Consider the following 18,131-nt stretch of genomic DNA (forward strand, 5'->3'; position numbering starts at 1 on the left):
AGTGCAACTAGAAATCAGCATTTTTATTTTAGCAGCTGAAGCATATCATAATTGATGTGACAGTATTTGCACAGCTTACATTGAGATAAGAGGGAAAGATTTGTGAATGAATCCTGAATTACTTAGAGAGAATACTAACCAAAGGCTGTTTCACCAATTTAAAAAAACAAAGTCGGATCAAAACACTGACAGATACTATTGCGGGTGGTTGCTCGAGCAGACAACTTCGACCCTAGGAGTTCAAATGCCCTCTTAGGGCCTCTGGGTTTCTGGAGTCTTGATCTCCTCCATACCTGCTTCATGCCCTGGTGGACGGGGCTGTGGCTCCCCACACCCTCTAGCAGATCATTACATGAAGGAACCTTTTAAAAACAAGCGCGTTCATGCTCACAGGTGTACACACGGGTGCTCACACACACAAACGACACCCTTTTTGGCTCCTACCTCAAAGCACACTGTGTGCTGTCGATATTACGTGCTGCACAATAATGCTTAATATTTAGTATTTACTGTTATATTCCCATATATCATCGTGATGTTGTTTATTGTATTGCTCTTGTTTTCTTCTGCTTGTTTTCTTTTTTCTTTCTCAACAGGTGATCCAGGTGATTGATATATGCATTTTTTTTTGTCTGCTTATTTAGTTGGAATTGGTTTTTTTGCCCTTTATCCCCGTCCCTCTTCTCTGCTGTTTTTCCCCCCTCTTCCTTTCTCCCTTTTCTTTTCCTCATTCAAGTCTGTCCCATATCTAGCAAGTGAAAATAAAAAAATAAATAAAATAAACAATAAAAGGTGAATCAAATAGACCAATTACGGCAAGGCTGGGATGGTCAATTTGGTAAAGTAAATCCGTTGGGCATCTTTCCTCGCCTTTAGACAATAATTCTGATGGCAAAAGAACCAAACGGGACAGGCAAAAAAAAAAAGAAAAAAAAATGTGGTTGGTTGCAGTTAATAGACTTACATTAGTTTATGTTAGCTAACTAGTGACAGAATTGGTAACTCAGGGGAAAATAAGGACACTATAACTGAACATCTGTTTAAGGGGATTACATTTGTGCTGCAGCAATGAGTTTTATGTTAAGAAACAGAGGACACACTGTCCACTTTCACTGCCTGTCTCTGTAACTCTCTGTCTCAGTGGCTGTTCCCTGTTTGGCTAGTTGCACTCAAACAAGAAAATCCAGCTATTTGTTATGCAGTATATCCTCGGCTTCTTAGCAGAAAAGAAAAAAAAAAACCCAAAACAACAAAAAACCCCAACAACAACTAAAAAAAACAACAAAAAAAATGCCCTCTTTTAAATCCTTAAAATACTCTTTGTTTTTTTAAAACAGTAACAAGGGGCAGGAAATAAAACCAGCAATTACTGTTAATGCTGTTGGAAACCATGACAAATTGTTCTTGCTATTTGTTTTTGCAGTGATTGGTGGTCTGCATGCAGAAACAAGTCCAGTTTTATTTAAACTTCAAGCTTGCATGCTAATTTTGGAATAGTAGCTCTAGTGTGGAGAGAGAGAGAGAGAGAAGAGGTTCCGGGTTTATTTGAAAAAAAAAAGGGCTTCAGACAAGTAGAAGGACAAAGTAGGTGTAAAGTGAAGAGAGTCAGACATCAGAAGGAAAACAAAATGCAAAAAACAACAAACAACAAACAAGCAAACATTTTTCTGTAGTACATAGAGGAGATGAGAACAAAGAAACCATGGGACCCATTAGATTGAAGGATGATTAACAGAGACAGGAGGTGTAAAGGATTCAGAAGGCGAAACTGAAAGTGAAAAAGATTTGTAAGCAAGAAATAAACAAAGGGAAAGTCGGGAGAGGACTCGGGGAGGTGCATGGTCGGCTTGAGCGATTCCCTACAAAGTGAAAGCAGAGTGATGAAGTGCTGATATATGGAGTCAACAAGTCTGAAGAAATCGAAGAGGCAAGGAAGAGGGAAGCGGGGGGTGTAAGGGATCTCCAGCAGGGGGTCATGCAACTGACTCAAAGTCGTAAAAGAGGTACAGGTCTAAATCACACGCATCAACCTCACATAATCATTCTTCTTTTTTTTCTTTGGCCTGTCCTGCTCTTATTTTCTCACCTTTCCTGCAGACCAAGCAGAGTGAACTGAGCTTTCTCTTCAATAGAACCTTTTACCTCTCTCTGTGTACTGGACAAAAAAAGGAAGCTTGCAATCCTGCCATGTCTCCAATGGATTAGTTATATGATTATATATGCTGTTTGACAAAAGCTTTTATCCGCAGAACTCAAAGTGATGCACCAGGCGATCTATAGGGAAAAATTGTGGGCGAGTCTCATTCGTGTACACAAAAAAGGCTTAGCGCAGCTGCACAAAAACAGAAATCTGCATTGAACTGACTGTTCCCATTGTATCAGCAGTCGATGCAACATATGTGGCATACTAATTAATACTGCAAAGAATAGATTCTGTTGTCATTTGAGTGAACATGATGTGCCAGGTGAAAGATTTAAGTAACTTCACTGATCTGGATATTAATGCTGCTCTCTGTTATGTAAGGACACTTTTTATTCTCTTTTTATTTTTCCTATGTGTGGCAGTTTTTTAATATGCAAAAGGGGAAAAAAAAGAAATCCTACAGCAGGAGTCCTGTGGGTGATGAACAGCTTGTTGGTGAAACTCACAGTGGATTGCAAGGACTGCGCAAGCCAGCAGAACGGCTGCAAACAGGCAAAAATTGGCAGACAGAAAAATGTTTTTTTTTTCTAGTCACTCCTTCCTGTATGCGTGCTACAGGAACCTAAAGATATCCATGCAGTCAGTAAGTGGAACGGACACTTGTCAGAGCTACATTAAGATTTAGAGATTAATGTTAGACAGGCTTAAACTTATCAGTTTAATGTGCCTCTTTTTTTCCTTTATATCATCCTGTATTGTCAGTTGCTTGAAAATTAAACAGTTCTTTTAAATGTCTTCTTTAATTAATGCTATTCACTTCGATTTTATTCTTCTCTCTCAATGTTCTTTTAATCCAACCATAAATCTGTTAATGACTTTTCCTTTAAACATTTTCTGATACCTCATTCTTTTATTCACTCCCTCTAACCAGAGCTGCAATATGGCCTATGTCAGGTTGGCCATAGCCCATGATTCCTATTACCATTTCTCTCGAGAACCCCCTTACGTGCCACGAAGACTATTAACAGTAAAGTAAAGTAGGTTCTGTTGGGATGATCATACGTGATGTAATGACAGGTGTGGTATTTTGGATGTTATAAAAAATTACATTCATTTGTTTATTCAGGTGGAGAGCAACTAAAGGAGGGGTGGCAAACCAAGGAAGCCTTGCTAACACCAAAGTAGCTATTGAAAAAAGTATTTACAATAGAAACCCAAAAATCAATTAAGATTTTAATTACACTAAAAAGTAAGTCAGTAAAAGGAGCCCAGGTTAAACAAATAAATAAAAGTTAAATAGAAATAGTCTGAATTTATGAGAAGAAACTGGCTATGTGCTAGTTGACTTGACACCACAGCCTCTGAAAACAACCGTGCTAAAAATCCTCGATTTACGGGGCAGGTCCGATCCTTTGTTGTAACAGTAACTTGCTGGCACTCCACAGCAGACGGCGCTGACCTCTGGTACAGAAAGGAGACAACTCGGATGATTCCAATGGCTCTCTGCATCCAGCTTTCATTGCAATATTTTAATCCCTAAAACACTGACCTGCTCCATGGCCTCCCGGCCAAGGCTACTGTCTTAGAATTCATTTCCTTATATTTTCTGTCAGTGTCTCTGCTGCCTTGCTCCTTTGTTGTTCTCTCCTTCCCATGCTCCTCTCTAGTACTCTCTTTTGAAGTGGTAGACTGCCGAGATTTGGTTAATTTGTTGATAAAGGAGACCTGGATAGGAAGTAAAAGCCATCTACAAATACTATAAAGCAGCAATTTTCAAAGTAAAAACATGCAAATTATAAAATAGATTTAATGTAAAACAAATCAAACCCAACTCATAAGGCACAGAAAAAAAAAAGATTATTTTTTCTGGGTTATGCATATTTTTTCCCTTCAACTATGATATGTAGATGGTGAAAACATTGTGCTGGCCATAGCTTAGAAAAAGTTCCACTTGTTCATTAAGTTAAAATCTTGAAAAAAACAAACAAAAAAAAACCTCCCTCTTTTATTCGATACTGTATGTTTATAGTTTCAATGTCAAGAACAATGGGGAGATAAAGTAATACCATTTACCCACAGTACAGCCTGTCAACATGCCCCTGGGCCTGCCTAACATGCCATTACGTGGCCAATGGTGTGTGAACTTGGCCGTATGTATAGCGGCTTGTTCAGCCAGGATGTGCACATCATGTATGTACGAGATGTCCAGGCATCTACCTCTACCTCGCTGTAACTCACATCCCCTGAACTCAACTGATTCTTCACATGAAGTGCGTCTGCTACTTCCCACTAAGTAATGACAACATAAAGCATGTTTATGACCACGGTACTCACTCAAATGGGAAAGGCGAGCATATACCGAGCACATATATGTGTTAGGATATATATCAATATGCTAAACAACATCATCCACAGCTGTGTTTTTTTTGTCAAGTTTGGATAGATAGGAGGAAAAGGAAGCAGAAGACAGAGGTCAGGGTGACCAGTAGAGTGACAGCAGTAGTAAGTGTTAGAACAGATAAGAAAAAAGGTGAGACAGTGTGAGGTCTGCTGTCTATCTAGCCTGTCTCTATGAAGTTAAAAAACTGCTCAACAGCAAAGCATCATGGCCATCAATCATTCCAAAATGGGAAGTAGGAGAGGCAAATTGAAGAGGAGGGGAGCAATGAAGGGCAGTTGAGCAGGACACAGGGGAATGGGTCAAGGTCGAGAGAAGAACTTGAGAGAAAATTGATAGTTGGTGTTATAGTAGGACTGAATGGCCCAGATATTTGCTGACCTTGTCCTTATTCCCTATTCTGCTGGATGCCCTTTTGATATCAGAGGAAGGGATAGACTTGAAGAGACGGGAAGACAGTAGCAGGCCAGGAAAAAAGAGAGAGATAAAGTTTGACATACTAAAAAATGTCTTTCCGGGTAGAAGTAGAATAAGACTAAAGATTAAAGGCAGTCATGTCAATGTAAAAAAGAAACTATTCATTTCCTTCTGTTTCTACCTTTAACAGCTGCCAGAGAGAACCTAGAAAATTTTGATTCCCACATTCAAACATTGACTCAAATTGGCCTCATTACTAACGCAACTATCTGGATTTCTCATCTAACGTAAACTTTCCAGGTGTTTGTGTGTTCATGTGTGAGCACATATGCCCTGTCTTTGTGTTCACCTCCTTGGCACAGATTAATTAGCTTCTATAAATCTAGGTGGAGTACCAGTTGTCTATGTAATGAGCAGTGTGGAGTGAATAGGCGGAAAATTAACATTAAATTGCACATCATGCTCTGGGTCTCAGTGTATGGCAGCTCACCTCATTTTCTGAATAAGAACAGCATGAGGCACAGATGTTTCATCTCGACTTGGAAAATATTTCTAATTCCACTCTTGTTATTAATAAGAAAGGGCTTCTAACAACCTTGACTGAACTCCCCATGGTGTGCTATTAGCAAAGAACACAATTTAGTCGTTGACAGATATTTTTGGCTTTTGATTAGCTGCTGTTTTCTCAGACAAACCACTTTGATTTTGGGGGGTGTGTGCTTTTTTTTTTTTTTTTAATAAAGCGTTTTACAGACATTAGCATCAGTTGACTTCACCATTTGAAAGAGTTTTGTGGTCCCCATTTGCTTTAGTCAGTTTCATATAAAATGACACTAGTCTGCTATAACCCCGGTGACTCTCTCTGATGCTGATTACCAACTAGCCTGGCTGAGCTGCTGCATGTAGCATATGACACAGCTGGAAACATCTATTTCTTCCAAGGAAAAATGGACACAGGACTCAAAGGTCACCCCTAGAAAATCAGAAATGGGATCCTTTTGTTTTTCACATACATACTGGGGAAAAACCTCAAACCATTCCTAATTTCTTTAAATATTTCTTTTAAGGAGTCAAACTTTCTTAATAATACTTTTCCAGGCTTCCTGAAGGTCATTTAAAGTTTTCCTTTGAACAATGACTGCTTTTTCGCTCATTTGTAGTCCAGTCCAGAACGTTTCTTAAGCCACTTAGCACTGAACTATGAATCATTCATTCAAAAGGCACCTAACTCACAACCAGTGTTGTGTATACACATAGCATACAACTTAGCAAAGAACCCATTTTAAATAGCATCTTTAGGTGATTTGTTAGAAGCAGCCTATCACAAAAACACATAATTTTTCACATTAGCTGAAAGTGTGAAGACATAAAGTTGCGTACACAAGGTGATTACAAAAGTAGAAATATGATAAATGCATCTAATCCTCCAATTCTCTGTCTAGTACTGAAGCCCCATCAGAAATGGTCTCAATGGAAGTTGGCTGTGAAGAAGCTGTCCATAAGGGAGAAAAACAGGGAGAAAAGGCTGGGGTACACAAAGTTAGACAAAACTAGACTGAAAATCGGGACAGGTCTGTTTAGGAGATTAGGATAGGAAAGCAGGGAGACAGAGACTGCAGAGACATGCAACAAAGTGCCTTGGACTTGAACCAAGGCTGCTCAATTTAGTCTTCGGTCATGGGATATGCTCACATGCTCGACCAAGTGAGCTAAAGAGGCATCACAGAGCTGTAATTTTTGGTTGCCATTATTATGTAATGAGGTGGTCAGTCGATGGGTAAAACAGTGAGTGTCTACAGTCATCTGTAAAACATGGTAGAGGCTCTGTCATGGTTTGGAGGTTCATTTAAACCAGGTGTGGGGAGATCTGAATGCAGAAAAGTACCGTCAGATTTTGGGCACCATACATTCTGGAAAGTGTCTGATTGGAAACAACTTCCCTGTCAACATGGTAGTGATTCCTAAACACATTGCCAAAGCAGTAAGAGTGTACCGAGTATTCTTGGATAAGGAAGCAGACAGTGGAACACAATCAGTCATGTACTGGCTACCGAGAGCCCGGACCTCAAAGAAAAGCTTTGAAATGTCCTTTAAGAAGCCTGGAGAACTATTCTTAAACACTACCTACGTGAGTTCAGACTGTGCTAAAGAATAATTTTTTCCTGGAATGATCTCTGTAGTTAGGTTAATTCTCATGACGTACTATTTACATCTCCTTTCGCCAGCTTGTGGCCACCAAGCAACGTAATACATAATGATGAATTAATTAGGAACTGACGCCTTGTTTCATCTTTGGTCACCAAAATCCCTCATCATCTACATGTCAGGCTTGTGCTTGTCATTTTCTGACTCTCCTCAGTCTTTTTTTATGGCACAAGAGAAAGAGAGGTTATTAATAAATTGATGAAATGGTGCTGGGCTATCTTTCATTTTGAGTCTGCATCTTTTTTCTCTTTCTCCCTTCTTTCTCCTTTTGTCCACGGTTCTATCACAGTTTTAGTGTTTTATTCTTATGCAACTAGTTTCTGCCTCTTGGTTCATTTCAGTGGCTGTTGAAAGCCTTTGTGGCTCAAATGGGTGGAGGCGAGCTGTAGAATTGGGCAATTGACTCACTTGGAGAATATTTTAGAAGGTGTTTTTTTTCTTTATCAAATACCTAATTTATTGTAGTTTGATTGTAGTTGTGTGCTTGTCTGCATTAGAAATTGTACTCTTTATGTGTATCTCTATCACTGGAAACACTGGTTATAAAGAGACTCACTCAAGCCAGTTGGGTCTTTTGTGTGTGTGTGTGTGTGTGTGTGTGTGTGTGTGTGTGTGTGTGTGTGTGTGTGAGTGAACTGTGCTTATGACGTGTGTACACTGGTGTATGAAAACACCATGCGCGTTCCTTCCCTCTGTCTGCAGATGCTGTATGAGATTGGACAAGCCCAGTCAAAGCCGTGTGGGATAAATTTAGCTCGTGCTAACACCCTTGGAGGCCTCTTAATAATTGAGAAGGCATCTGCTCCAATTAATGTGGCCCTCTAAATGGAATCCCTATTTAAATTTTCTCTAACTGGGTCACTCTCTTTCTCACTCTTCTTCTTCTCCTCTCTCTCTCCTTCTCTCTCTGCGGTGCAGTAAGGAAGAAAATGAGCTGCCTTCTACTTTTAAATGGTTTTTAGGGTTTCTGAAACATCATCTGGGATGTTTTGCCTGAGGTCTCCCAAGCACACACACACACACACACACACACACACACACACACACACACACACACACACACACACACACACACACACACACACTGTGTACACACACTGAAATAAAGTTTTGACAGATTTTTCATGCAGCCCTCTTTTGAATGAGAAAAGGGAGGATCTCGGAACTTCTTTGAACTTTGATATGGCTGATAGATTTAGCCTATTAAATCAAAAACTGGGGGGAGGTGTTACCAGTTGGGCGTATAATGACTGAGTAAGCAGTTACATTGCCTGCCTCCTGGATTCTGATTAGTTACACTTTGAGACAGTTAGTTCTCAAAGTGGATAAAAACTTATTGATTTCCAAACAGCAGGATATTAATTTGAGTAGTTGGCCAGATGAGTGTTTAGACTATATCATGTACATATGTAATCAACAATAATCAATTATCAATCAATTATCAGTATCATAAATACAAAAGCAGTAAGCAGTTGAGAGGTTGATTGATATGTTTTCATAAAGGTAAAAAAAAAAGTTTAGTTGAGTTTTAGGTGCACATCAACAGTATGGTGAGAGCAAAAATATGACTGATGATCAAGTAATCCATGATATTGAGTTGAATGTATGTCTTCTCTTAACATATGGCAATTTTAGCAAGATTTTAACCAGATTTGTCCAAGACCAGATTGGTCTTCAAATTTTGGATTACTTAAAGTAATCACAATTGCTTTTGACAAATCACTTCCCTGTGCTTTTCACCAGCTATAAATCAGCTTTATCCGAGTCTGTCACCAAACTGGCTGGAGTTCTCTTCTTGAATCCCATCTCTTTTTGCTTTCCAGTGTCCTTAACCACACTGACTTCTCATGCTTCCCGGTTTCACCTCCCTTAGTCTTTACCTGAACAGCCGTGGTATAAAATCATGACTGCTATGTAATCCCCAGTGGCTTTTCAGTATTTGGGCAATCCCTCCTGAGTCACACAGACTGTTTTGTTTGTGTGTGTCTCCACACTTTAGCTTTTCATCTGTCTGCTGCAAAAAGAAGAGAGAGAAAAAAATTAGGGTGCCTGATTGCTTGTGTATTACTGTGTGTATGCATCTGCTTGTGAGTATGCATAATATGTGTGGGTGCTTGTGCTTGGGGGTGGGTGTGCAATGCTAAAAATAGCTCTGTGGGCCATAGCGACAGGGAGATCCAGTATGCAGCTGGAAGCTGACTCACAGGGTGGACACTTTACTAGATGGATAACACACTGCTCCTTCGCCCTGACCCACTGTACTTCTTTCCTCCTTTCTTTCCTTTCTTGCTTCCATTTGATCTAAATGGCTCACAATCGCAAAGGCTCATAGAATTGTAGAAGTCGGCAAAAAGATCAGTGACGTGTCATTTAGATCTCAACTGAAAATGTGGTTTTATGAGCATCTCTAATCCAGATCAGGGAAAAAAGCAGGTTCTCACAGTGGAGTCATTCGCAATGAGAGGTAGACTGGTGTTTCACAGGAAATGAATAACACAACACAGCAGCTACAGTGCAAGTATTTTAAGGGTCAGAGTTTTAAAGTGTACATATATAGTGTATGAAGACTCCCACACTGGGAGAGTGGCTCCAGCACATCCCTGGAAAGACATTTGAGATCTCTGTCTGGAAGAGTGGATACTTGGGAACAACAAAGATACTGTGCAGGACAAGCTCCCAGGCCTCTGGTAGATGTCCTGAGCTTGAAGGATAAAGTCTACCCACAGTGTGAGTGAGGAACTGATAGATAGATAGATAGATTTTTTTGATCTGCTAGGTTTACAGAGGGTGGTCATGAAAAGAGAAAATACCCAGTGAGCGGCAGTTCTCTGGGTGAAAATGCATCGTTGATGTCAGAGGAAAATGGCCACGCTACTGTAAGCTGATAGGACGGCAACAGTAACTTAAATAACAGCTTTGCACAGCCAAAGTATGCAGAAAAACATGTCTGAATGCACAACACATTGATCAATCGAACCTTGAAGCAGATGGGCTAATGCAACTACAATGCTAAACCACACCAGCTACCACTCCTGTTACCTAAGAATAGGTCTGATGTGCACATTTCAGATTGTGGCATAAACAACATGAAAGGATGGATCTATCAGTGGTTCAGGCTGATGCCACTGATGTAATGGTGTGGGGAATATTTTCCTGGCACACTTTAAACCTTTAGTATCAACTGTACATAATTTAAACACTGCAGTGTAGTGGAATATTATTGCTGACCATATACATCCCTTTATGACCACAGTGTAGCCATCTTCTACTTCCCGCAGGATAACCTGTCATGTCACAAAGCTCAAATAATCTCAAATTGGTTCCTTAAGCAATGACAGTAAGTTTGATGTACTCAAATGGCCTCCACAGTCAGCAGAATCTAGTAGAGCACTTTTAGGATGTGGTGTAGAAGAGGAGATTCACATCATGGATATGCAAATGTGCGATCCTATTGTGTCAATATAGACCAAAATCTTTGTTTCCAGCACTTTGTTGAATCTGTGCCACAAAGAATTAAGGCAGTTCTAAAGGCAATGATAGAAACTCCGGTCTACCCTTTTTAAAAACTGCATTGTCAAATAGCTTACAGTCTAAGCAGATTCCGTTTTGAATAGTACCCACATATGACAAGGAAGAAAGAAAATGGAACTGCAAGAGAAGGAGAAAAATAAGGAGAAAAATAGGTTTAGTTAAAGAGAGAGTGAGGTGAATAAGAATGAGAGTGAAAGAATGTTGAATGTCATTGAGAAGAAAAAGAAAAAAACAAGGAAAGGGGAGAGAGTATGTGTCTGACATGAATCTGTCTGCTTGTGTCACACTGCGTCTGGTCTCTTTTCACCTCTCCTGTGCCTTGGTGATCTAAATGGAAAAAGAAGTCCTAATGTGAATTTAGCATTCACATTGCATCTTGACACAGTTCTGTCTCATGTTAAAAAATGAGACAGTGCAGGACAGTCAGAGAAGAGTGCAAACTAGAGAGGGAGAGAAGAGAAAACTGGCAGAAAGTCAGACTGTATGACTCAGAAAGGGGAAAAATCAGGGCTTAGGAAAAAAAAGTTCACACTGAGATGTAGGGGGAAAGGGGATGAGTAAAAGACAGGAATAGTTAATGAGGGGATAACATAATTGTGGAAAACCACAGAATGTAATACACCTGTACCTTTCTACGCAGAAATGTTAAACTTCTCCAACTTACATCAAAACCTGCCGACTCACGCTTTAGGTTAAAGCTATTCTAATTGACAGCAGCAGCTACCGCAAGTCAGAAAGCGGTTTCTCGTAGTCATTGGTTACATTCTCAAAGGTCAGCATGCAGGTGGTTTTAGCCTCAACAAAGCTGCCAAGATTTGGTGTAGAGCACTTCATAAACAATATAGTGAACACCAAAGGGGTGAAAGTACCATGTGGTGATTACCAAGTGGCACTCAAAGCAGATTTTTGTCTATAATTTGACCATTGTGCTAGTTTAGCACACATATCTTTACTCCAGTTTTCTTAGAGAGGTAGCTGGATGTTAGTGGTATTTGTGGCTGCATGCATAGAGATGCAGGTCTTTGAACAATGGACATTACTGCATGTGCAGGTGCCTGTTTTCCTAACAAAACATGGCTAGTTGCACCCCTGCTGCGTGTATAGATGCCCCCTGTATAATGAGAACACTGCCTCCTCTGAGACACGTGTGCACATACACGCACACACGGACACACAACAGCGACTTGGATCATCACCGCACTAGCAGAGCCATTCCACATGAGCACCTTTAGCCATTAAAATACACAGCTGAATGGAATACAAAGAATGGCTGAGAACTGCGTGCTGAGCTTGTTTCAGGGGTACTACAAGTTTCTTCCCTGAATCTGACAAAAGAACTAAACAACCTCAATAAAGTCTAACTTGTAGTTGCTAATTTAAAGCACAAATTAACTTTCACACCACTAATTGTAAATAGAGACAGTAGCAGGGAGTGAATGCACTTTAATTTTGGATAGATAATAGCTGTAGTAGTAGAAGGTAGTTGAAGGAATTATAGACAATATAGTGAACAAGAATCATTTACCAGCAAATGGGTGATTTGGGCACAAGGTTGGTTATTATGATGTTTTTAATGTCTCATTATCACATTTTTTAATGCAAGTATTGCACAGATATAATATTTTTTTGTTAGGAGGTTAATATAAACTATTATTATACTATTATAAATTGGTACCCTTAAACATATTTCCATTCATAGCCTTTTTTTCTGGTGATGTCCTACTCTGTTACATGAGTTACATCCTCTTATTGAGATATAGTGTTGCTGCTACAATGTTAGTGCTATTCTTGTGAATTGGTAATAAAATTTCTTAAACAATCATCTCTATTCTTATCTAATTAATACCCCTTAAAAATAATGGATAAAAACTGTCATTTGCATTTTTGTCTGTAAAATCCATCGTGCATTATCAACTGCTGCTTTACCTCCACTCCACAAGTTTCCTGGTTCTCTTTCCTGGTGCAGACATAGGCAGCTAAGAAAAGGAATGGATGAATGGACCAGGATGGAAAGGGTTATTTAGGGGGATATTCTCTGCTAATTTAAAGACCAATAACATAAAAAAGTGTGGTGCTTTCTGTTTAATTTTGGAGTCACAGAAATGAATTCAGGCCTCATTCTCCGTGTTAGTAGCTCTGTCCACAGAGACCTAAAGTAGATAGAGTTGTACACTCTGTCCCTTACAGTTTGACAATTAATTTGTTAATTAGATATACTGATGCCTTGGTTTTTTTAGGTCCTCTGTAATTAGTTACTAATTGGAATTACATCTCAAGCAGGGAGACACAGAAACAGAGGAAATTGGGTTTTGTGAGGGTGTAAATTGATTATGTGCTCTTACCGTTGTTTTAGTCATACCTGCTGTTCAGTCTTGTGAGGGAAATACATTCCTAAAGCCAAACAACATGGTCAAGAATTTATAAGTTATAGAATACTGTCTAAGAACTGGTTCTATCAGTAGCATTAAAATAATGGATGTACAGATAGCACATTTTAAAGAAGAAAGCTGTGCACTGGATTACATTTGATCCGGCTGCCCTTGTTAAGAGAAAGCCTGTCAGTTGGTGGATTTAGCTTATGATGTGTGTATGTATGTGTGTATGTATTCATTTTCATTTTTTGCTATCCCCAACACAATTAGCTTTTCTGACCTAATGAGGACAAAAATGAACTCCACTGAGAATGTGGAAAACAGAGACGCAAAGAGCAGGACAGAAAAAAGAGCAGGTGAATGGACAAAGGAGAGTTATAAATTCACAAGCTTATTTCAGATTCAGAAATGAATACATGAACTTCTTTTTACAGGTTAGTGTTGTGAAGTCTGGAACCACTATTGATTCAAACATCTTTTATATTTTTCAAATGTGGAGAGCAAAATAGCTTTGTATTTCAAAACACTTTGTAAGAAATTACATTTTATTTAGCCAAAATGCACATTTTGGGGCGATCGTGGCTCAAGAGTTGGGAGTTCGCCTTGTAATCGGAAGGTTGCCGGTTCGAGCCCCGGCTTGGACAGTCTCCGGTCGTTGTGTCCTTGGGCAAGACACTTCACCCGTTGCCTACTGGTGGTGGTCAGAGGGCCCGGTGGCGCCAGTGTCCGGCAGCCTCGGCTCTGTCAGTGCGCCCCAGGGTGGCTGTGGTTACAACATAGCTTGCCATCACCAGTGTGTGAATGTGTGCGTGAATTAGGGGTGGGTTTTTATAATCGATTCATCGATTAAAATCGATTCTGGCTTGGATAACATAAAATCGATTCATTAAAATCCTGAATCGATTTTTTAATATAAATTTATTTTGTCCGAAATGCCAGAATCTCTGGTGACATCTCACAAAATTTCAAGAACCACCAAACAGTAAATGAGAGCAGGTACAGGGATTCTGCACATAGACTTAAACACACAGCGCGACCCGCGGTTCAGAATCAGTTAGATGTCGCCTTTCTCACAGTCGGGGCTGAAAGCCGACAGCTCGCTGATCTGGGTCCGCGCTTTGTGTTCACGCCCTTTATGCGCTGATTCTAAAGCTGTTAGTTTGATCTCTCTCCAAACAATATTGACCGAACCAGCAGCAAAAGAAGATCCAAAAGCTTCACATAAACATCGTCATGAATTCACTCTTTTACTGTTTTGCTTCCATTGCGATGCGCAGCTCTCTCTCTCTCCCTCTCTCCCTCCCCCCCCTCTCTCGAACAGTTTCCCTCTCTTCATTATTCGCTTGCTTGTTACGCACAAGTCTACTGTTGCTTACAGCGCTGTCGGCCGCTGTTTTTTCCCCTTTTACATTCTTCCGAAAAGAAAACCTCATTTCTGCTGTTCAATACTGAACAAATTGAAACTTTTTAAAATTATTCAAAATGCAAAATGCTTAGCCGTGTCTCTAATAAAACCGCTGTAACGTCAGAGGTAATGTTCATTAATTAATGGTTTTCTTTCGTTTTTGATGTACTGCAGAATATTTTTATAAAATCCCAGGCCAGGAAAATCACCTACATGTTTTTCTGTGTTTTATCTTCAGCTACTTTGACACAAAGGCATCTGCTGTGATGCTCACACCTTTGATAAAGTCTTGCGAGTGTCAGCTTCCTTTTTATAGATACAAAAATATGTAAATGTTCTGATCTGAATTATATTTCTGACTGTCAAAATTTCCCAGATTTAAATCGAATCGAATCGAATTGAATCGAATCGTGGATCGAATCGATTCTGGACCTTGTGAATCGGAATTGAATCGATTCTAGAAATCAGTGACGATACCCAGCCCTAGCGTGAATGGGTGGATGACTGGATGTGTAAAGTGCTTTGGGGTCCTTAGGGACTAGTAAAGCGCTATACAAATACAGGCCATTTACCATTTACAGGCCATTGTTGATTGATTTAGTGGAGACCTATTGCTGGATGTTATTGTGTAAAAGTACATTGGTTTAGTCATAACTTTGATTTTAGACAGGATGAAACTCAAAGTCTACTTACTTGCTTACTTACAGAGTCTACTAACTCATTATTTGTGATGACTGGACATCAGCCGAGCGTCTGCCTAGTGTTAGCTAACCCCCAGGGATGGACAGACTAAAGTCCAAACAGGGCACAGATAAGACTTCAGTCATTTTTCCTCTTGTTAGATGCAATTCTCATTTTTCTAGAAGCCAGTGTTGGCTGACCATCGTAGCTGAACTCTTGCAGATCTGCACAGACTGTCACTACTCATGCCTCAGTTTATGCTGGGACTTACTAACTTATACAGTAATAATGATAATTATTATATAATTTAACTTATATTAGTTAGTGATACCACATAATAATTATATCATACACATCATAATGATACATTGGAGTGTATTGTCATCAGAGGTGGAAAGTAACTAAGTACAAAACAAAGAGAGCTAACTTCACTCAGAGATGGAGAAAGATAAGAAAGGAGAGGAAGAACAGAGGTTAGATTTAAAGGTAAGAACTACTCAGTGGGATTTGATAAACTGGAAATGTAAAGGTTACATGTAAGTCTTCATGTTTTTAGATGTTTAAATGTTGTGAAACATGCTGTAAATAAAACTGAGGTAGACTAACTGCTATTTAAAGGCTGTATGAAAATACTCTGCAGTTTAGTGCAGGATGAACAGGTTTGTTTGCTGTACTGTGATGGATTTAGAGCAGTGGCTGTGGTTTCATGGTCAGAGTAAGGTTACACTTTAAATGTAGCAGAGATTAGTGTAAATTATAGCTGTTGATGTTTAGATTCATTCACTGAAATCCACCTTCATACCAATTTTATACCATCTAGAAAAAAGATAGTATAAATAGTGTACTGCCATTGATGAAAATCAGCCAGGACTACTTAACATCTGCTGACATCTGGTTGAATTAAGTTGTGTACATCCACAAAGAGCAGCAGGTCAGCTGATCACAGTCTGTGAACTGAGAAAATCTACTGGAGAGCTCGACAGAAATTATTGTGGATTATGTTTCTTTTCCCCATACTGAGCCATTACAACCAATTCTAGGCTTCCCCAACTAATGAAACCCACTTTAACTCCTCACTATACATATTTTCCTGTTTAGAGGCAAAGTCACCCAAAGCTGATTATAATTAGAATATAAAGAAGTTAGACTGAAGTTTGTATACCCATCTGCTGATTTTATGTTATTTCATCATTATGTTGCGTTATTTTATCATTAGGTTAATATAGCACAAGGTTCAGTTAGCTTTGCACAAAAATATAAACCTCCTCCAAAGAGCTACTTTAATACTTTGTGCTTTATACTTTGAGTATATTACACAGCTGGTACTTTTTTACTTTTACTTGAGTAAAGAAGTTGAATCAGTACTTCAACTTTTACTGGAGTATTTGTACTTCTGTAAGTCTGTACTTTGGCCAAGTCTGATTGTCATAGATCTTAAAGTGTTGAATGGTTTCTGGTAGGTGAAGATGTCTTGTGACTCAAAAACCATAGGTAAATATTCTGATATCACAGCTAGATAAGAGTCCTGCTGGGGTGCTGTAGGTTCTCTAAGTGCTGTACTGGCCTTAATTGAGTAAAATTTGTTCTTATTGTGTACTAATTGTACCCATTATCCTGTAGTACCCCTCAGAAATGTTTCACTTTCCTACCTTTGAAATAAAGGTACTGAATGATAAATATGTGCTTAATAATGTGTTTGAATAATTGTTGAACAAACCGAGGCTTTGAATAGTGTCGGTTCTGGGTCAGAAAGATGTTAGAAAACAAAGGCTAATGTCACAGCTATGTATGTGATGTGCTTTACACTTGGTCACATTGAAATCTAGAACCGCCTTGTTGTTGGTCAGTCAGTGAGATTTCTTTTCTCTAAATATCTAAAATTCAATAAACTATAAAAGTTAAAGTCTTTCAGGCACTGAATAAAATTGCTCTTGTTGATCAAATCACCCAAAAGTTGGCTTTTGCACTGATAAGGAAGCAAATATCTCAGAATATGAGAATAACTGGTTGCTTCAGGACTACATGGAAAAGACAAGGCAGGAAATGGGGGTTTGTTTTGCTTAAAATAGATGCTGTAAGACCAAAGTTGGTGTTTACAACAGTAAGCACCAGCTGTGTTCAGACAACCATGTTTACTATCTGTAAATTAGACATATGTATATGTATACTGCTGTGTGTTGCTGCTAAGTATACCATGTTTCCACTTTCAGTTGGGAAGTAGTTAAAATAGTTGGGTATATATATGTTAAGCCATATCCATGCAATAATTGCCTAAATGCTGTAAAATGAGCCAGAAGGACACTGGTTCAGTTGCAGAACTCTGTACTTTTCCACATAGTTCTTTCTGGCTGTAATAGAAGTAATTTTTAAAGCAGCTTCCCGGTAGTATGTCCAACTCTGCTGACCATCTTTGCCAAGCTTAGATCTCCTTATAAGATGCGTTCAAGGGGAATCATTTGCACTCAATTTGAATTTTCAAGTAATTTATCAAAGCCACCCAAAAAAGACTAAATCTGAATTTGGTGGAGGATTTGGACTTGAACCAGATTGTTAAAGCAGATTGGAATTTCAGATACAAACCTTCTGGAATAATTTGCATTTTGTGCACAAAAGATTTCTTTGGGAATTCACTAATCTCAAATTGAATATGCTTCCAATATAATTCTCTTGATTGTTTCAGGGTATTTTATTGTCTTTCTTGAATGCTTTAAGTGACTATTTTTATTCACAGGGCTGAATTTCAAAAAGACCAATGTGTCTTTGAAAGTGTCACATGATTATTTCCTAAATTATGAAATGGAACATTTTAGGATTAGGCTTTATTACTCCTATGCAGCATTTCTTCTCTCTGTCTTTTAATATCAACCCCTTCCCTCCCCACTGTACGAGCATGGACACACATAAATCTTCCTAAGGCTTTGTATGTGTGTATATTACAAAGAGATGCAATGAAACTGCCTTAATTCATTTTTTGTTTCC

The 18,131-nt window shown here is 39.0% G+C and overlaps 1 protein-coding gene and 1 long non-coding RNA gene across 4 annotated transcripts in view; one reads left to right on the plus strand and one right to left on the minus strand.

The window, feature by feature from the left end:
• The window catches only part of grid2 (glutamate receptor, ionotropic, delta 2), a 508,497-nt gene that overhangs the window by 55,947 nt on the left and 434,419 nt on the right, over positions 1–18,131 (plus strand). The gene's annotated exons all lie outside the window — the stretch shown is intronic.
• Positions 5,679–6,423, minus strand: LOC120733478. The gene is made up of 2 exons (XR_005695835.1): positions 6,325–6,423; positions 5,679–5,842 (listed from the first exon to the last, which is right to left on the minus strand). It is a non-coding gene; the product is annotated as an uncharacterized LOC120733478 (long non-coding RNA).

This window comes from Simochromis diagramma, unplaced genomic scaffold (assembly GCF_900408965.1).
Source record: "Simochromis diagramma unplaced genomic scaffold, fSimDia1.1 OVJJ01000284.1, whole genome shotgun sequence".
NCBI classification, from domain to species: domain Eukaryota; kingdom Metazoa; phylum Chordata; class Actinopteri; order Cichliformes; family Cichlidae; genus Simochromis; species Simochromis diagramma.